This window comes from Tiliqua scincoides, chromosome 8, assembly GCF_035046505.1.
Source record: "Tiliqua scincoides isolate rTilSci1 chromosome 8, rTilSci1.hap2, whole genome shotgun sequence".
Lineage (NCBI taxonomy): Eukaryota > Metazoa > Chordata > Lepidosauria > Squamata > Scincidae > Tiliqua > Tiliqua scincoides.
In genome coordinates this window covers 57,734,046-57,748,768 of record NC_089828.1, presented here as the reverse complement: position 1 = coordinate 57,748,768, position 14,723 = coordinate 57,734,046, and the positions used below count along the sequence as shown (strand labels likewise).

The following is a 14,723-nucleotide window of genomic DNA, read 5'->3' as shown; positions in this document are numbered from 1 at the left end:
TAGAGTAACCGATGGGCGAATGGTAGATTCCACTTCTGCAACTTGGAGGGTCTTGCCTTGTTGTGTGATGTCAGCATTGTCCTAGATTTACACGCAACTTTGACCACAAGAACTTGCGAAATCAACCTCTTTAACATGTGTTACATGCAGTGTGCAGTGGCTGGCCAATGCATTTCCTCCCAGTGAATGAACAGGCGTTTCAGAGCCATCTTCCATTCTGCTTTGGAACCCTGCATGCCAGCCGTCACAAAAGCACTGTAAAGCACTCTGTGATGGCATAACAGCTTCCATACCAGTGGGAAGGCCCACGGCAGCAAAAAAAAAAATCAAAGTGCTCCAGCTGTGGTGAGTTCCGTGCTAAGTGGCGCAGGGGTGGGAAGAGGGCAGTGCCAGGGTGGGCAGACGGGGCCAAGAAGTCAACACAGAGTTACACTAGCCACAGAGCTTGCACAGGCCTGAGTAGATCCCTTGTACAGGCTGGGGCTTCCCCTGGGACAAGGGGGTGGATGTCCCCTTACCCTGAGGAGACTTTCGGCCTGCTAGATTCCCCCCCCCCCGGATGCAGTGCAAGCTACGCCAGTGCCACTACATCAGTGCAGGAGAATTTGCACTGGATTGGGCTGCCTGTCAGTGGTGCGTAACATCAATGAGGAACACTCTGAGCAACTGGTCTAATTTGTTAACTAATTAACTAACCGCGTTAAGCAACTACTTCTGCATACAGCATGTGCTGTATGTGTGTGAATTATAGGATCAGCGTATATGTGTGAATTACAGCACAGTAAGTCTGACACTATAAAGTGTGTGCACGTTTTCTTGAGACGCCCTGCGTGTGTGTGATTGTAAGAGACACACATAGACATAAAAATTCTATTTCGACAGGGCCCATTCAAACCACAGGAGATTATCTTTCAGAAGGAACTGCTCACAAAGAGATGGAAGGGGGGAGGGAGCCCCTGTGCAATCGTTCAGGCAATCGGAATGGCACCCCCATCTCATTTCTTTCCGTCTCTTGGCCTCAGGTTGCTCTGCAGCCGCATCCAAAGCCTGACCAGTGTTATTTCTGAACTGGGAGGCAGCAAGCGAATGGGACTGTAAATCTGCCCTGATTCACCCATGCGAGGGACCAATTTGACAGATCATCCATCTTGTTCACTGTACACTGTCAGGGACGGCAGGAATTCCGTACATGATAAACAGATTTCTCCTCAGATCCGTGTCCTTTAACCCACAGCAAGGTCATGGCGATGGCTGCCTGGTTAATAAAATTGCACGGTAGCGGCCTGAGTGCGCCCCCCCCATCAGCTTAAAGGAATCACAAACCAGTTGGAAAGGCTGCAAATTTTTCCATGCAGTCCTCTGGATTTGCAGTGCTGCAGCCCTGTGCAGAAGGAATATTGGCCAGGAAGGGGTGGAAGAGAAAAGGAGAATGAGAGAGGTGGGATTGGGCTGGGGCGGGGGGGGGGAGGGAGATAAACCAGACAGGAAAAACAATGAAAGCACTCCCCTTGATCAGGTGTCACCTTTTCCACATTTGCCTCCTGAAATCTCTGGGCAGCATGGCCTCTTGCTTCAGGTTGAAATGCTTTATACTGCTTATAATTCACAAACATATCAGAAACACAGAGAGAGGCAGGTTTAAAAAAAAGAAGAAAATGTTCAAATGGAGATAGCAATTGGAGATAAATCAGGGATTTATGCAGTCTGTATATGGAAGAGGCACTGTGTTCTCTAGGCAGTGAATCACAGGGCTGGGGACAGAGGGAGACGTAGGACAGCAAGGAAGGGGAAGGGGATTCTGCCTCAAGCACAGCAGCCCCTTGCAAGGGGTCAGACTCCACAATGCATCTGTCTTCACAGAACAGTTAAAGGCTTCTGGAGAATTTTGGCCCTTGCTTTTCCAAGAGAGATCCATCCCACTGCAGTTCAGGACTGGAAAATAAGGGAAATCAGTTGGTTTGTAGTGGAAAATCTGAATAAACCAGTCTGTCCCTGCAGGGTGAAATGATACCTTCTATTAGGAATGTGTTCCCCCCTTCTTCCCCCTCTGTAAACAGCAGTGACAGAGAGAGGGGAGGACACCAGTCAGGACTGGGACTGCGGCATGAAGGGAAGGGGCCTTCACCGAGATACCGCCTCCCCAGAGAAGATCATCCCTGTCCATACAGATGCTGTTTGCCCTGAGAGGAAGCTGCATTCCTGGCAGCTTTGGGAAGGGGTTTTTGTTAGGACTGCAGCAGGAAAGCCCCCCTCCCGCCACTCTGTCAATCCTGGTTGGCTCCTCTCTATGGCTGTTTTTGGGCACTTGGGCACAAGGGTAAACGACACATTTAACGTAGCATGGAGTCTGGCACTCAGGTGTCAGGTTGCTTAGCAAATTATCGACCAATATTTATTTGTTTAGGACGAAGGCTGCCACAAAAGAGGGCAGTGCTTGGAATGGCAAACCATAAATCAGAGAGACAAACACACCACACGCAAGTTGTACGAGAAACCTAACGTTTGGTTGCTTAGCGCAATTTCATACGTGGCCTCTGCTCACACCTCTCCGCGGCTCTCACCCTTGCACGGCTGCATTCACCCCAGGCACTCACCTATAAGTCGATTCCACTGATAAGTCAAGGGCAGGCTTTGATTCAAAAATCATGGGATTTTATATGACCCTCGGATAACTCGGGGGTTAAACTTAGGGGGGTGTCTGTCTGACTAATTTTGTCTGCTTTTACCCGAGGCCAGATCCTGAAAAATAACCTACCAGTAATTGTTACCTAAGAACTGTACAGTCACTAATTTATTAAAAACATAGTATTAAAAACACAGTATACATACATGTATACACTATTTTAATACTGTTTTTGCTATACTATGTATACATAGTATAGCAAAAAAGTATTAAAAATAGTCTCTAATTTATTAAAAAACTATGATCTATCGCAGAGATCATAAGATACATTTTTATTTTTATTCACTAATTTTTTAAATTGTATTCTTAAAAACCATTTGTAAGCACTATCAGAGTAAGGTCACAATCCCATCCACACTTTCCTGGGAGTAAGCCCCATTGACTTTAATGGGACTTACTTCTGAATAGACAAACCTAGGCTTGGGCTCTAAGTACACTGGAAACAGCATCCCAGTAGAACCATTAATCCAACCCTCCTTTAAAGTGCCTGGTGCCTTAAGCCAAAGGCTCTGAGTAGAACACGCAACACAGAAAACACATCTGGGAGCGTGCAACGCAGTTCACAGCAGAGAGACAAGCAACAAGGAGTGACTGAGCAAGTGCAGCTGCACATAGCTGCACCTGATTTACTTGGAAGCAGACCCTCTGTGGAGGAAGGGCAGTGGCGCCTCCGGGCCTCATGTGGAGTTCCTGGCAGCTACACCTCCTGCCAGCCTGCACCCCTCATCGTTCCTGGAGCTGGAGGAGTCAGGGCATGCGGGACAGTCACCCAGGCAGATGGAGGGGGGCATTTGCACCTGGGGGGGAGTTAGTAGGAGGATGGGCAGCTGTGCCTCCCCCCACCTGCTCCCAGCTGGTTGCGCCTGGAGCCTCAGAGGAGCCCCGGACAGGGCAGGGCCTGTGAGGGCAGCCTACCAGCGATGCTCCCTCGCCTCTCACAGCCCTGCCTGCACTCCTTGCCACAGTCCCGCTGCCTGCCGGGGCAGGGTGCGGAGCGGGGCGTCCTGGTTACTGCAGCTGCTCGCCGGACCAAGGGAGAGCAGGGAGCACTCGGGGAATGACCTGCGTTGCCCCGCGGCTGCGGCCAGCAGGGACAGAGGCTTCGGGGAGCACCTGGCAGGGAGTGAGCAGCACAGGACGATCCCCGCACACTCTCTGCCCTCCGTTGGTCTGGCGGTGGCAGCCAGGACGTCCCCACTCGGCTCCCTGCCCCTGCGGGTGGCAGGACTGTGGTGGGCTGTGCGGGCGGAGGGCTCTGAGAGGGTGTGGGGGAGCGCTGGTGGGCAGGCTGACCCCCATGCCCTGCCTCCTCCCAGGTTCCAGGCGCGACAGGCAGGGTGCAAGCTGGGGGGAGGCGCAGCTGCCCATCTTCCTACCAAGCCCCCCGTGCAAATGTCCCCCTCCGTCAGCTGAGCGACTGTGGAGATAAGATGAGGGGGCGATTCTCTGGTGAGTTTGGGGCACAAATTTATCGCGAGTATCTATGGTACATTTTGTTGAATTTTCATAACTTTCATGGCAGAGAACTGGTGAGAGTGTCCCGCAAATGCCTATGCAGGCAAAGGCCTCCTTGCAGAGCCACCATCTTCTGAGGATGGACGGGGTGTGACAGCACACAAGAAGATAGCAGTTGTGGCCTCTGAACTCTAGTAGAACGCATGCACTCAGGCAAAGAACTGGGAGAGACTTCTCTGGTGGCAGGGCTGCTTTTCTCTAGCAAGACGCTTTCGCTAAGCCAGAGGCTCCCAAACGCGCCGTAACACGCTTTGCACTCATAGGGCTGCTGTGCCCTCTTCTTCCTTGTGCACTAAGACCCCTTGGTGGCGGCGGGGGAAGATATTGGCCTGGAAAGCCAGGAAGAAGAGGCCATGCAGCACCCCTGTGAGTTTGTCACAGTATGCACTTTGGGAACCTCTGCACTAAGCCATAAACACCCCTACTGGGAGCAGAAACATCTTTCATGTTTATCTGGAAGCCAGTCCCACTGTGTTGGGGGGGGGGTGGGCTCTTCTCAGGTAAGTGTGCCTAGGATTGCAGGCTTGGTATCCCCCACCTTCAAACACTTCTTTCCTGCCTGCGGTACTCCATGCTTCAGCTTTCAGGCCGAGACTCTCAACTGGAGGATTCTGAGTGGAGTAAGGGGTCTAAAAAGTATCTCCTCTTCCCCAAACCAGAGTAAATGTATTAAACCTCCTTGCTTACATAAGAAGGAAAGGGGACACAGCCACAACACCAGACTTGCAAGACTGCAGAAATGGGGGAAGGGACACAGATGGACTATCCTGCCAAGACAGGAAGTACCACGTGAAGGCTTAACCCAGAGTGGTCTGAAAAAGCAGATTCTCAGTGATTTGCCAAGAAATGTCTGACTGTTGATCGGATCCACTATTTAAATTCCAGCGCAGGGCTCTCTATTCTAGTAATAATAACAACCCAAATTCCATTTAGTGTTCATTTGAGCAGTCAGGATAAAGTCATTTCTGATTATCTCCCCACTGTGTAAAAAACAGCTTGAAGGTAGAAAGTCAGCAAGCATTTCCACCAAAAAGTAATTATTGAGAGTGACATTTTTACTGCTGGCGTGCCATAAGGCGAACGGTGCGTTTGGAAGGACAAGTCGCTGAAGCAAAATGACAGGCCGCGCCGTGACATTCCGGCAAGACCCAGACACGATTTTCCTGCCGGTTGGGCTTGATGTACCACTTCTCATTAAGTCGGGGCCCAGGCTTCAGGTTCACGCCAAACTAGTCAAGTCCAAAAAGTTATGTATAAATTAATACCAGGGGGTGGAAAGAGGGCCGACCAGAGAGGGCAAGCAGCTGCGCTCTCCCACATCCTAAGAAAGGCTCTGTGCTCTGGCTGCAGCTCTGAAATCAGAAATGCATGTGGACGGACGGATGGACAGCTGCAGAGCCTGGAACCAGTTCCAAGAGTATTTCTCGAGATGCCTCATCTACCCAGGGAGTGAGGGAGATACGGAGGGGAGAGCAGCTGCCATGGTCTTCACTGTCCTCTTTGAGGAAATCTGCCAAGGAAGCCTTGCAAAGCCACCATGGAACCCCCATGCACTGCAAAGGATTCTGGGGCATACCCAGAAACCCCGTGGGGGGTCAGGGCTATGGTCTGAAGGCACACGATGCAGTCACCTTGCCAAAACTGAGTAGACCTGGCTCCAGTCAGTGCTTGAGTTCCATGATGAAAGACGAGCAAGATGATAACACTGCAGACAAACAAGTATAGACGTTCTCCCAGTATCTGCGGGGAATCCATTCTAGACCCCCCACCCACCCACGGATACAGGGGAACCGCATCTTCAACCCCCATGTCTATTAATGCTGTTAAAGGCTCACTTGTGGGACATGTTTCTTCCTTTTACAAGTCACTATAACTGCAAGCTTATTGCAGGCAGCCTGAATGCTTGAAAAGACTTGACTGAACGAGAGAGGAAGCAGGAAGTTCTGCTTCCTGTTGATCTATTCTCTTCAAGCATTCAGGCTGTCTGCGAGTCTCTGTAAGTTTCCCTGCTTACAGCATCTGTTAAAGGAAGAAGCATTGCCCAGCAGTAAGCCTCTAAACAGTATTAATGGACATGGGGGCAGCTACAGAGACAACTATCTTGCAAGTGGCTCCCTAGTGCGATCACGGCAGAGGCAAAATGCAAAGTGAGGGATTCTCGGCTCACATGCTTCGCTTTTGCATTACCCTAACTCTTCCGATACTTCCCAGCTGTTTATTCCTAGGTCTTTTGAAACAGAATCCATTTTCTCTCAGCTTGAAGATGTCCTGCATCAACCACATATGCAGACTGCAACTGGGCCAGAGCACATGCTCTTTTGCTCGTTAGCTGCATGGAAGGATGACGGGCTGGACACCTGCCCTCTCTCGGAGGCCACTTCTGAAACTGCTTGTATCAAGTCAGGCCGTTCAGCTACTGAGCCAAGGACAGCTGCTCTGATTGACAGCAGCGCCCTATGGCCACTCCCAGGCACACCACCTGAGATTCCAAAGACTGTGCCTGAGCCCTGACGCATGTGAAGCACATATTCTGACATGATGCTGCCTGGTCCAGAGTCCAACCGCTAGTCCATCTTGCCCAGCAGCAACTCTTTGGCTGAGAAAGCTTTCCCAGTCCCGCTACTGCAAATCATTTTAACCCGGGATGCCAGGGACTCACATGTGCTCTACAACTGTGTCCAACCCCCCCCTTCACCTTCCTGTCCTGTGTGTGGCCCCAGGAGAGAGAGTGGGCGCAGCCTCAGGGACTGCCCGGCCCCTTTCTCTGTCTGCTTCAGAACCCAAATGCCACTTCCACGGCCCCTCCCTAATGTTATAATAAAAGCTATTAAGGTACATTATTTTACACATCCTCACATTCATGCCGTCCCGCTTTTCTTAATTTGTGATTTAAAAAAAAAAAAAAAACCTGTCAAGAGAGGGTACTCAAATGTAGGACAGTCAGTAAAAAAGTAATTTATCATCTTCCCGCTTCGGTGGGTGTGCTCTCAGCCAACTCATTTTCCGCATTCATCATGCAATCAGCCTATTATTTGCATATTAATCAGGCAGTGGACCATGAACGAGTCGCATCCCCGCCAAATGCTGCACTCTCTCAGGAGGAAGACTCAGTAATTATCATACATCAGTGTTATGATGTGGTAATTGATTATAACATCTTTCAGTTGCCTCTGGGGAGTCCCACTGCTAACCCAGCTTCGGGCCTGAATTTCCGCACAGCTATTTTCTCTCTTTCTCTGAGAACCGGAGGAGCTGTTGCTCCTCTATGATCTGCGTTCCACTCACCTCCCTCCTCCCAACTTCTGCAATTAGTTCATTTTTCAAGTTACCTTTCTTGCTTTAAATAATCACAGGCTGGGGTTGGTGGTAGAAAATCAATTCTTCTGGAACAGATTAAAAAAACACAGAGAGAAGTCCGCTGGGAAGGCCTCCTGTGCAAAGCACTCTGAGATGGGACAGAAGTCAGGTGTGCCCAGGAGAACTTTCCAAGGGACTGGGCCCCAATGGCCTTCCACTTCAGGCACCCCAGAAGGTGAGAAAAGAGGCCTTACTGGATCGGACTGAAGGCCCCCCCCCCCAATCTACCACCTCCTTTCTCACAATGGCCAACCAGAAGGTTCCAGGACATGAGTAAGGACCCACCTTCCTGCTACTGCTCCTTAGTGACTAGCTGTCAGAAGCATACTGCCTCTGAATATGGAGGCTCCACCTAGCAACCAGGCTAACAGACAGTGAACATACCAATGGAGTGAGTTGCGGGCCTGGCGCAACATGGAAGCAGCCTCTGGTGGCTCCTAGTAAGGCTTTGCGGCACAGCAGAGAACGTCAGGTTGCGGCCCAGCGCAGAGGTCGAGGTGGGTTGTGATGGTTCAAAGTTTGAGAACCGCTTCACAAACTCTGCTCTGCGTGAACCTTCATTTTGCCTATTCCAAACCTTCTGGCCAGCAATTTGGTGACCCCTGCCCCCCCCCCCGGTGGTCTAGTACTGAATGAGGAAGTTACCCTTGTCATCCACATGATGCATAATTTTATAAAACCCAATAATGGCCTCTTTCCTGGTCTCCTTTTTTAATGAACTAAAAAGTCCCTCAAACTGCAGGGCAGTTCCCTCACAGGGCAGGTGCGCCAACACTCTGATCATTCTACCTGTCCTTTCCGCATCTTCTCTAGCTCTATGAGGTCCTTTTCAAGGAAGAGCAACCAGAACCACACACAATACTCCAAAAGTGGCAGGGCCACAGATTTGTATAAGGACCCTGTAGTACCAGCCCTGAAAACGGGCCATCCCTCCTCCTGCCCTCTCCACCAGCCACTACATGCTAACACTACATGGCACGTGCAGGCCGTTGCCCCAGAGCATTTAGAAACCCAGCTCCAGCACTAGGGATGGATGAGTGTCCTGGGGACAGTGCAGTGGGGCAGACTTCTGCGCAAAAGGACCAGAGGTTGTTCAAGAGGACTTCCTGCCAGCCTGCATCCAAGGACAGATCAGGAGAGAGATCTTGGGGTGGTGGTGGACAGGTCGATGAAAGTGTCAACCCAATGTGCGGCAGCAGTGAAGAAGGCCAATTCTATGCTTGGGATCATTAGGAAGGGTATTGAGAACAAAACGGTTAGTATTATAATGCCGTTGTACAAATCTATAGTAAGGCCACACCTGGAGTATTGTGTCCAGTTCTGGTCGCCGCATCTCAAAAAAGACATAGTGGAAATGGAAAAGGTGCAAAAGAGAGCGACTAAGATGATTACGGGGCTGGGGCACCTTCCTTATGAGGAAAGGCTACGGCGTTTGGGCCTCTTCAGCCTAGAAAAGAGACGCTTAAGGGGGGACATGATTGAGACATACAAAATTATGCAGGGGATGGACAGAGTGGATAGGGAGATGCTCTTTACACTCTCACATAATACCAGAACCAGGGGACATCCACTAAAATTGAGTGTTGGGCGGGTTAGGACAGACAAAAGAAAATATTTCTTTACTCAGTGCGTGGTCGGTCTGTGGAACTCCTTGCCACAGGATGTGGTGCTGGCGTCTAGCCTAGACGCCTTTAAAAGGGGATTGGACGAGTTTCTGGAGGAAAAATCCATTATGGGGTACAAGCCATGATGTGTATGCGCAACCTCCTGATTTTAGGAATGGGTTAAGTCAGAATGCCAGATGTAGGGGAGAGCACCAGGATGAGGTCTCTTGTTATCTGGTGTGCTCCCTGGGGCATTTGGTGGGCCGCTGTGAGATACAGGAAGCTGGACTAGATGGGCCTATGGCCTGATCCAGTGGGGCTGTTCTTATGTTCTTATGTTCTTACGGAGTTGCTGTGTGGCTGTCTCTTCTCCTTCCTACGCTCCTCTGCTATTGATTGCATAATACCCGCTCTCTGCCTCATCGCATAAAATAAAACACTGCAACACTAGAGAATAGTAATTGCAAAGTTTGTTTTGTGTGTGTGTGTGTGTGTGTGTGTGTGTGTGTGTGCGCGCGCGCACAAAAGGTTGTTTTAAGCTGCTTTATTTAGGTACCGACTGACAGGCTAATTCTGGTCCCTTCTGCAAAAGGGCAAACGGAACATCTGCCAGTTGAAACTGGCACTATTTTTAGGATCCGAGCTCCAAAAGGGAAGGTGGGGTGGGAAGGAGAGAATCTAATATGGAACAAAAGTGCAAGTTACATGGATCGTGGTCTATGCCTGGGAAGAGAAAGAGGGAAGGGCAGGGAACAGCTGCCACCTCTTCTCAATGGAACACCTCCCTCTGGACCCCAAAACTAAAAAATGTGGACCATTACAGCAGGGTCACTGGAGCAGATGCAACTCAGATCCTGTCTGAGGGCCCGTCACAGTCACAGGACGGAGGAGGCTCTGCCCCTGCAGGATGCCAGGCCAAGGACAAAGACTCGGGCGTTCCTCTCGCTGGGGTGATGAAACTGGGCTCGGGCCGCACTGCTGCAGACTGCAAGAGTTGGGGCCGCATGACTGAAGCCTGCCCCAAACAAAACAGGAAGCTCACATGTTAGAGAGAAGCAACTTTTTAGCTAGCTCTCTGCACACCAGAAATAATATTTGGGTAAGAAGTGCTAACTCTGTGCACACAAAAACCTAAAATACCAGAAAGAACCTCGTTTGGGATCACCCCTCGCCCCAGCAGTGTGACCCCGTTGTATCACTTTTTTTCTGCCAAATGTATTAAATGATCCTGAGTGCAGCAGAAGAAAGTGGTAGAATTCTGGACTAGGCCAATCTGAGCTGCAGGATGGGGAGGTGTGTCCTGCTTTTAGTGTTCTTTCACATCGCAAACCCCCTGCATTTCTTTTAGGGTGGATTTTGAATATGCCGCTCCTCACAAACAGCTGTTGGAGGTTGTTCAATGGCGGGACACACACTCTGCAAGCAGAAAGGCAGTCCTTGGCACTGCGAGGTTCAAGGGTCTCAGGAACCAGGGTTGGTGGAGCTTCCCAGTCCCAGACTTTGGAGAGCCACCGTCACCCTGAGCAGATACAACTGGGCTAGATGGACCAGCAGAAGGCAGTTTCACAGACTCACAGGCACGGGCTGTGCATTTCAACTTCAGCTGCCGTTAAAAAAACAATGCTAGTAACCAGCAGCTTTGCGGCACCAACTTGCTTTAAAAGCCCCAGGCAAGGAGCCTCTTCTGCACATACCAGGGCGCCAGGCATCTCTTCGCTTCCATTCCTGCCTTACCACAGCATCAGGGAGAGCGTGGATGCACTCGAGGCACTGTTCAAGGAGACAGAGGCACTCGCCCTCAGTCATGCGCTCTTCACCGAAGGTGTTCTTCAGCAAGACAGGCTTCCTCAGGCAGACCATGGCTAGCAGGGCCGCACGCCGGCTCCCTGGCTGCCCTGAGGAATCGGCCACCTGCCCGTCACGAGTCCCTCCCGGCTTTCTCTAGCAGCTGCCTCTTCAGTCTTGTTTCCTCAGTGCTGACCCTCTGCGTCCCCGCAGAACTGCAGGGAGGGGGAGAGCACAGGGCAGTTCTTCTGAACTGCAAAGCTCCTTTGTCTCAGCAAACCTTGAAGAGCTCTGCTTCCAAGACCAGAAGGGAAAGATTGGAGGGAGGGATCCGGTCCCTCCCTCCTATCCTGACACACCCAGCCCAGGGCTTTCCCCCTTTGGCTTCTCCATCCACAGCCACCCAGAGGTCTCCTGTTCCCTCAAATGACTCTAGTCTTTCTTCTTTCCTGCCTGCCCCTTAAGCCTGTAACCCGCCCCCCCCAATGCAGAGTCCTACAGGACCCCTGCTCCTATTCATGATTCCAGCCTTTCTCCTTGCCTTGAATTGCCTCCCAGGACACTGGAATTCTTCTGTCTCACTCAGACACCCTTAAAATTTCCTCCTCAAAAACCCTTGAGTCCTCACCCCATACTGTCACCAAGCCTAAGCATGTGGAATTGAAATAATCCCAGATTATGTCACGACTTTCATTTTCTTCCCACTCTTTGCTGCCTCCCCTATGTCTGTTTTCCAGATGGCAAGCCTCTTGGGGCAGGGGCCTGCCTATCCAGGGACTTCAGAAAGTTCTGTGCACATCAACATCATAAATAGTAACAGTGATGTGACAGACTGGGGGGGGGGAGGAGAATGGTGAGGAAGACATAGGCAAGCAGTAAGAATTTACAGAGACTGAGAACTAGGAAGGGGTATGTTGACCACCTGACACCTAGAAGCAGCATCCAATGACCAGGGGAGAGCTCCTTGTTGGCAGCTGACCTGGAGCGAGAGGCAGGCTGAAGAACAGGAAGCCACCAGGCTGCTGAGGGCAGGGCCTTGGAGCTGTGCGAGCTGACCAAAGGTCAGTAATCCGGCCCATCCCAAAAGTGTAGCGTGGGCAGCAAGCGCAACTTTCTCCCACTGCTCCCACCCAGCCAGGAGAACAGAATAAAATGCAATCAGGGTCCCTGGTTGCAGGAGTAATCAGACTGCAATCAGAGTTCTGCTCATTTTCCCCATCACAAACTTTCCAGTTCCACTGGGGGAGGGGGAAGGGAAAAGAAAGCACGCCCACTGAGCAGCTTCAAAGACAGCACAACCACTAACAGAAGCCTGTAAACAGGCCCACGATGGAATTCCCACCTGCAAATGGGGCCAATGTACTCTTTTCTAAGCAGGTTATCTGCCTCTCCTGTGACCCACAGGTCTCCCTGGAAGCCCTGCTTCCCACTTTGTCCCTGCTCTCCTCTTAAGTGTCTTAAGGCACCCAAGATGATGGATAGGAAAACTCTTTCAATTACTGAACTTGTAACATGCAAAGATTTTGGACTGACGATCAGCCTGAAGAAAACACAGGTCATGGTTCAGGATGTAGACTCACCTCCCTGCATTACAGTCTCTGTGCATCAACTGGAGATTGTCCATGACTTGTGTATCTTGGTTCAATGATCTCCAACACTTTCTCTCGATACCGAGTTAAACAAACGCATCGGTAAAGCAGCTACCACGTTTTCCAGGCTCACAAAGAGAGTCTGGTCCAACAAGAAGCTGACGGAACATACCAAGATCCAGGTCTACAGAGCTTGCGTCCTGAGTACACTTCTGTACTGCAGCGAGTCATGGACTCTCCGCTCACAACAGGAGAGGAAACTGAACGCTTTCCACATGCGCTGCCTCCGACGCATCCTTGGCATCACCTGGCAGGACAAAGTTCCAAACAACACAGTCCTGGAACGTGCTGGAATCCCTAGCATGTATGCACTGCTGAAACAGAGACGCTTGCGTTGGCTCGGTCATGTCGTGAGAATGGATGATGGCTGGATCCCAACGGATCTCCTCTATGGAGAACTCGTGCAGGGAAAGCGCCCTACAGGTAGACCACAGCTGCGATACAAGGACATCTGCAAGAGGGATCTGAAGGCCTTAGGAGTGGACCTCAACAAGTGGGAAACCCTGGCCTCTGAGCGGCCTGCTTGGAGGCAGGCTGTGCAGCATGGCCTTTCCCAGTTTGAAGAGACACTTGGCCAACAGTCTGAGGCTAAGAGGCAAAGAAGGAAGGCCCATAGCCAGGGAGACAGACCAGGGACAGACTGCACTTGCTCCCGGTGTGGAAGGGATTGTCACTCCCAAATCGGCCTTTTCAGCCACACTAGACACTGGGCCAGAACCACCATTCAGAACGCGATACCATAGTCTTCCAAGACTGAAGGTTGCCAACTAACTAACAGGCAAAGCGTTTTATCATCTTTGCTTGCCCCCCCCTGCTCCAGTCTGATGAGCTGGGAGGACTGTTTTGCAGGGGCACAGGAAGAGGTGATGAGGGGCATACCACAGAAGGAGCACTCCGATGAACCACCAGCCCCGAGCCTTGCGTGATCCCACCTCCTCTTGCATGCTGACACTTCTGCACTAACTTCCAGGTTCTCAACAAACCAGACCCTGCAGGACCATTTGAATGTGAAAGTGCCTCCTTCCGAGTCAGCCCCTTGGTCTGTTTGGCTCCGTACTGTTTTCTCTGACTGGCAACTGCTCTCCAGGATTTCTAATAAAGGGTCAGTCCCAGCTCTACCTGAAGATGCCAGAGGCTGGCAAAGCACAAAGCAGACACACATGCCAGGACCACTATCTAGCCTGACCCAAGGAGGCTGCAGGGGTTTGCAAGGCTGGACAAGGACAGGAAGATCACCTTTGACAATGAAAGGCTAACAGTATCTGCTGAATGCACCACGCTTGCTTCCCAAGAATGCTTTCTTGGGAAAAAAGAAGAAAAAAGAATCTTATTATTGCTGGCCATGAAAACCTACAAACATATATAAAAAAGAATCTCTTTCCAAAAGGGAGGCCTTTGGATCAGTGCATAAGCCACGAGGGACTCACACCCAATAATCTAGCCAGCCAGCTGCATCAAATCAATCTGCTGTTCCTTATCTTCAAAGCTGTGACCCAGTTTTAGCCATCAATAACGTGGGCCAAGTTATAGGCGAAATTCACCACGGGAAGTGCAAGTTGACAACACCAGAATTTTTTCTCTCCCCCATGTGATGAGATCAGTGCATCCGACACTTACACAAAACAAACAAAACGGGATTTCCCCAAGGGCGCTAGAGCAGTTAGGTGGAAAGATAAGCGTGCAGGGAAGATGGTGGCAGGCACAGGACAATTATCCTTTCTGATCACACTAGAGATGCCACTGTGTCAGGGTCCCCCTGACTTACCTGGGGGAAACCTGGAGGGAACAGGCTTGCAGGGTGAGAGGAAAGCTCAAGGCAAGGAGGAGACAGGCCCCAAGGCCAGCTGCAGGTGGAGTACCGGCCTGGAGAGCCAGGAGAGGGGCTGGGAGAGGCCAGTCAGCCTTTTTACCCTCCCATGGAGGAAGGGGCGGGGCCTGGAGGGGCTGGTCATGAACATAAAGCCTAGCTGGGCCAAGGATGGGGTCAGTCTGGGGCAGGCAGCTGGAGGGAGCAGAACCCAGACTGCTAAGAACCAAAGACAGGCTAGGAGCCAAAAAGCCCTAGCAGCTGGGGGAGAAGGGCCCGGGTGACGCAACCCCCTTCCCCCCACACTCTCTGCTGAGGCCCCA

At 51.1% G+C, this 14,723-nt stretch overlaps 1 protein-coding gene across 2 annotated transcripts in view; it reads right to left on the bottom strand.

Moving 5' to 3' along the window:
- CUX1 (cut like homeobox 1) overlaps positions 1-14,723 on the bottom strand; it is a 258,390-nt gene that overhangs the window by 44,990 nt on the left and 198,677 nt on the right. The gene's annotated exons all lie outside the window — the stretch shown is intronic.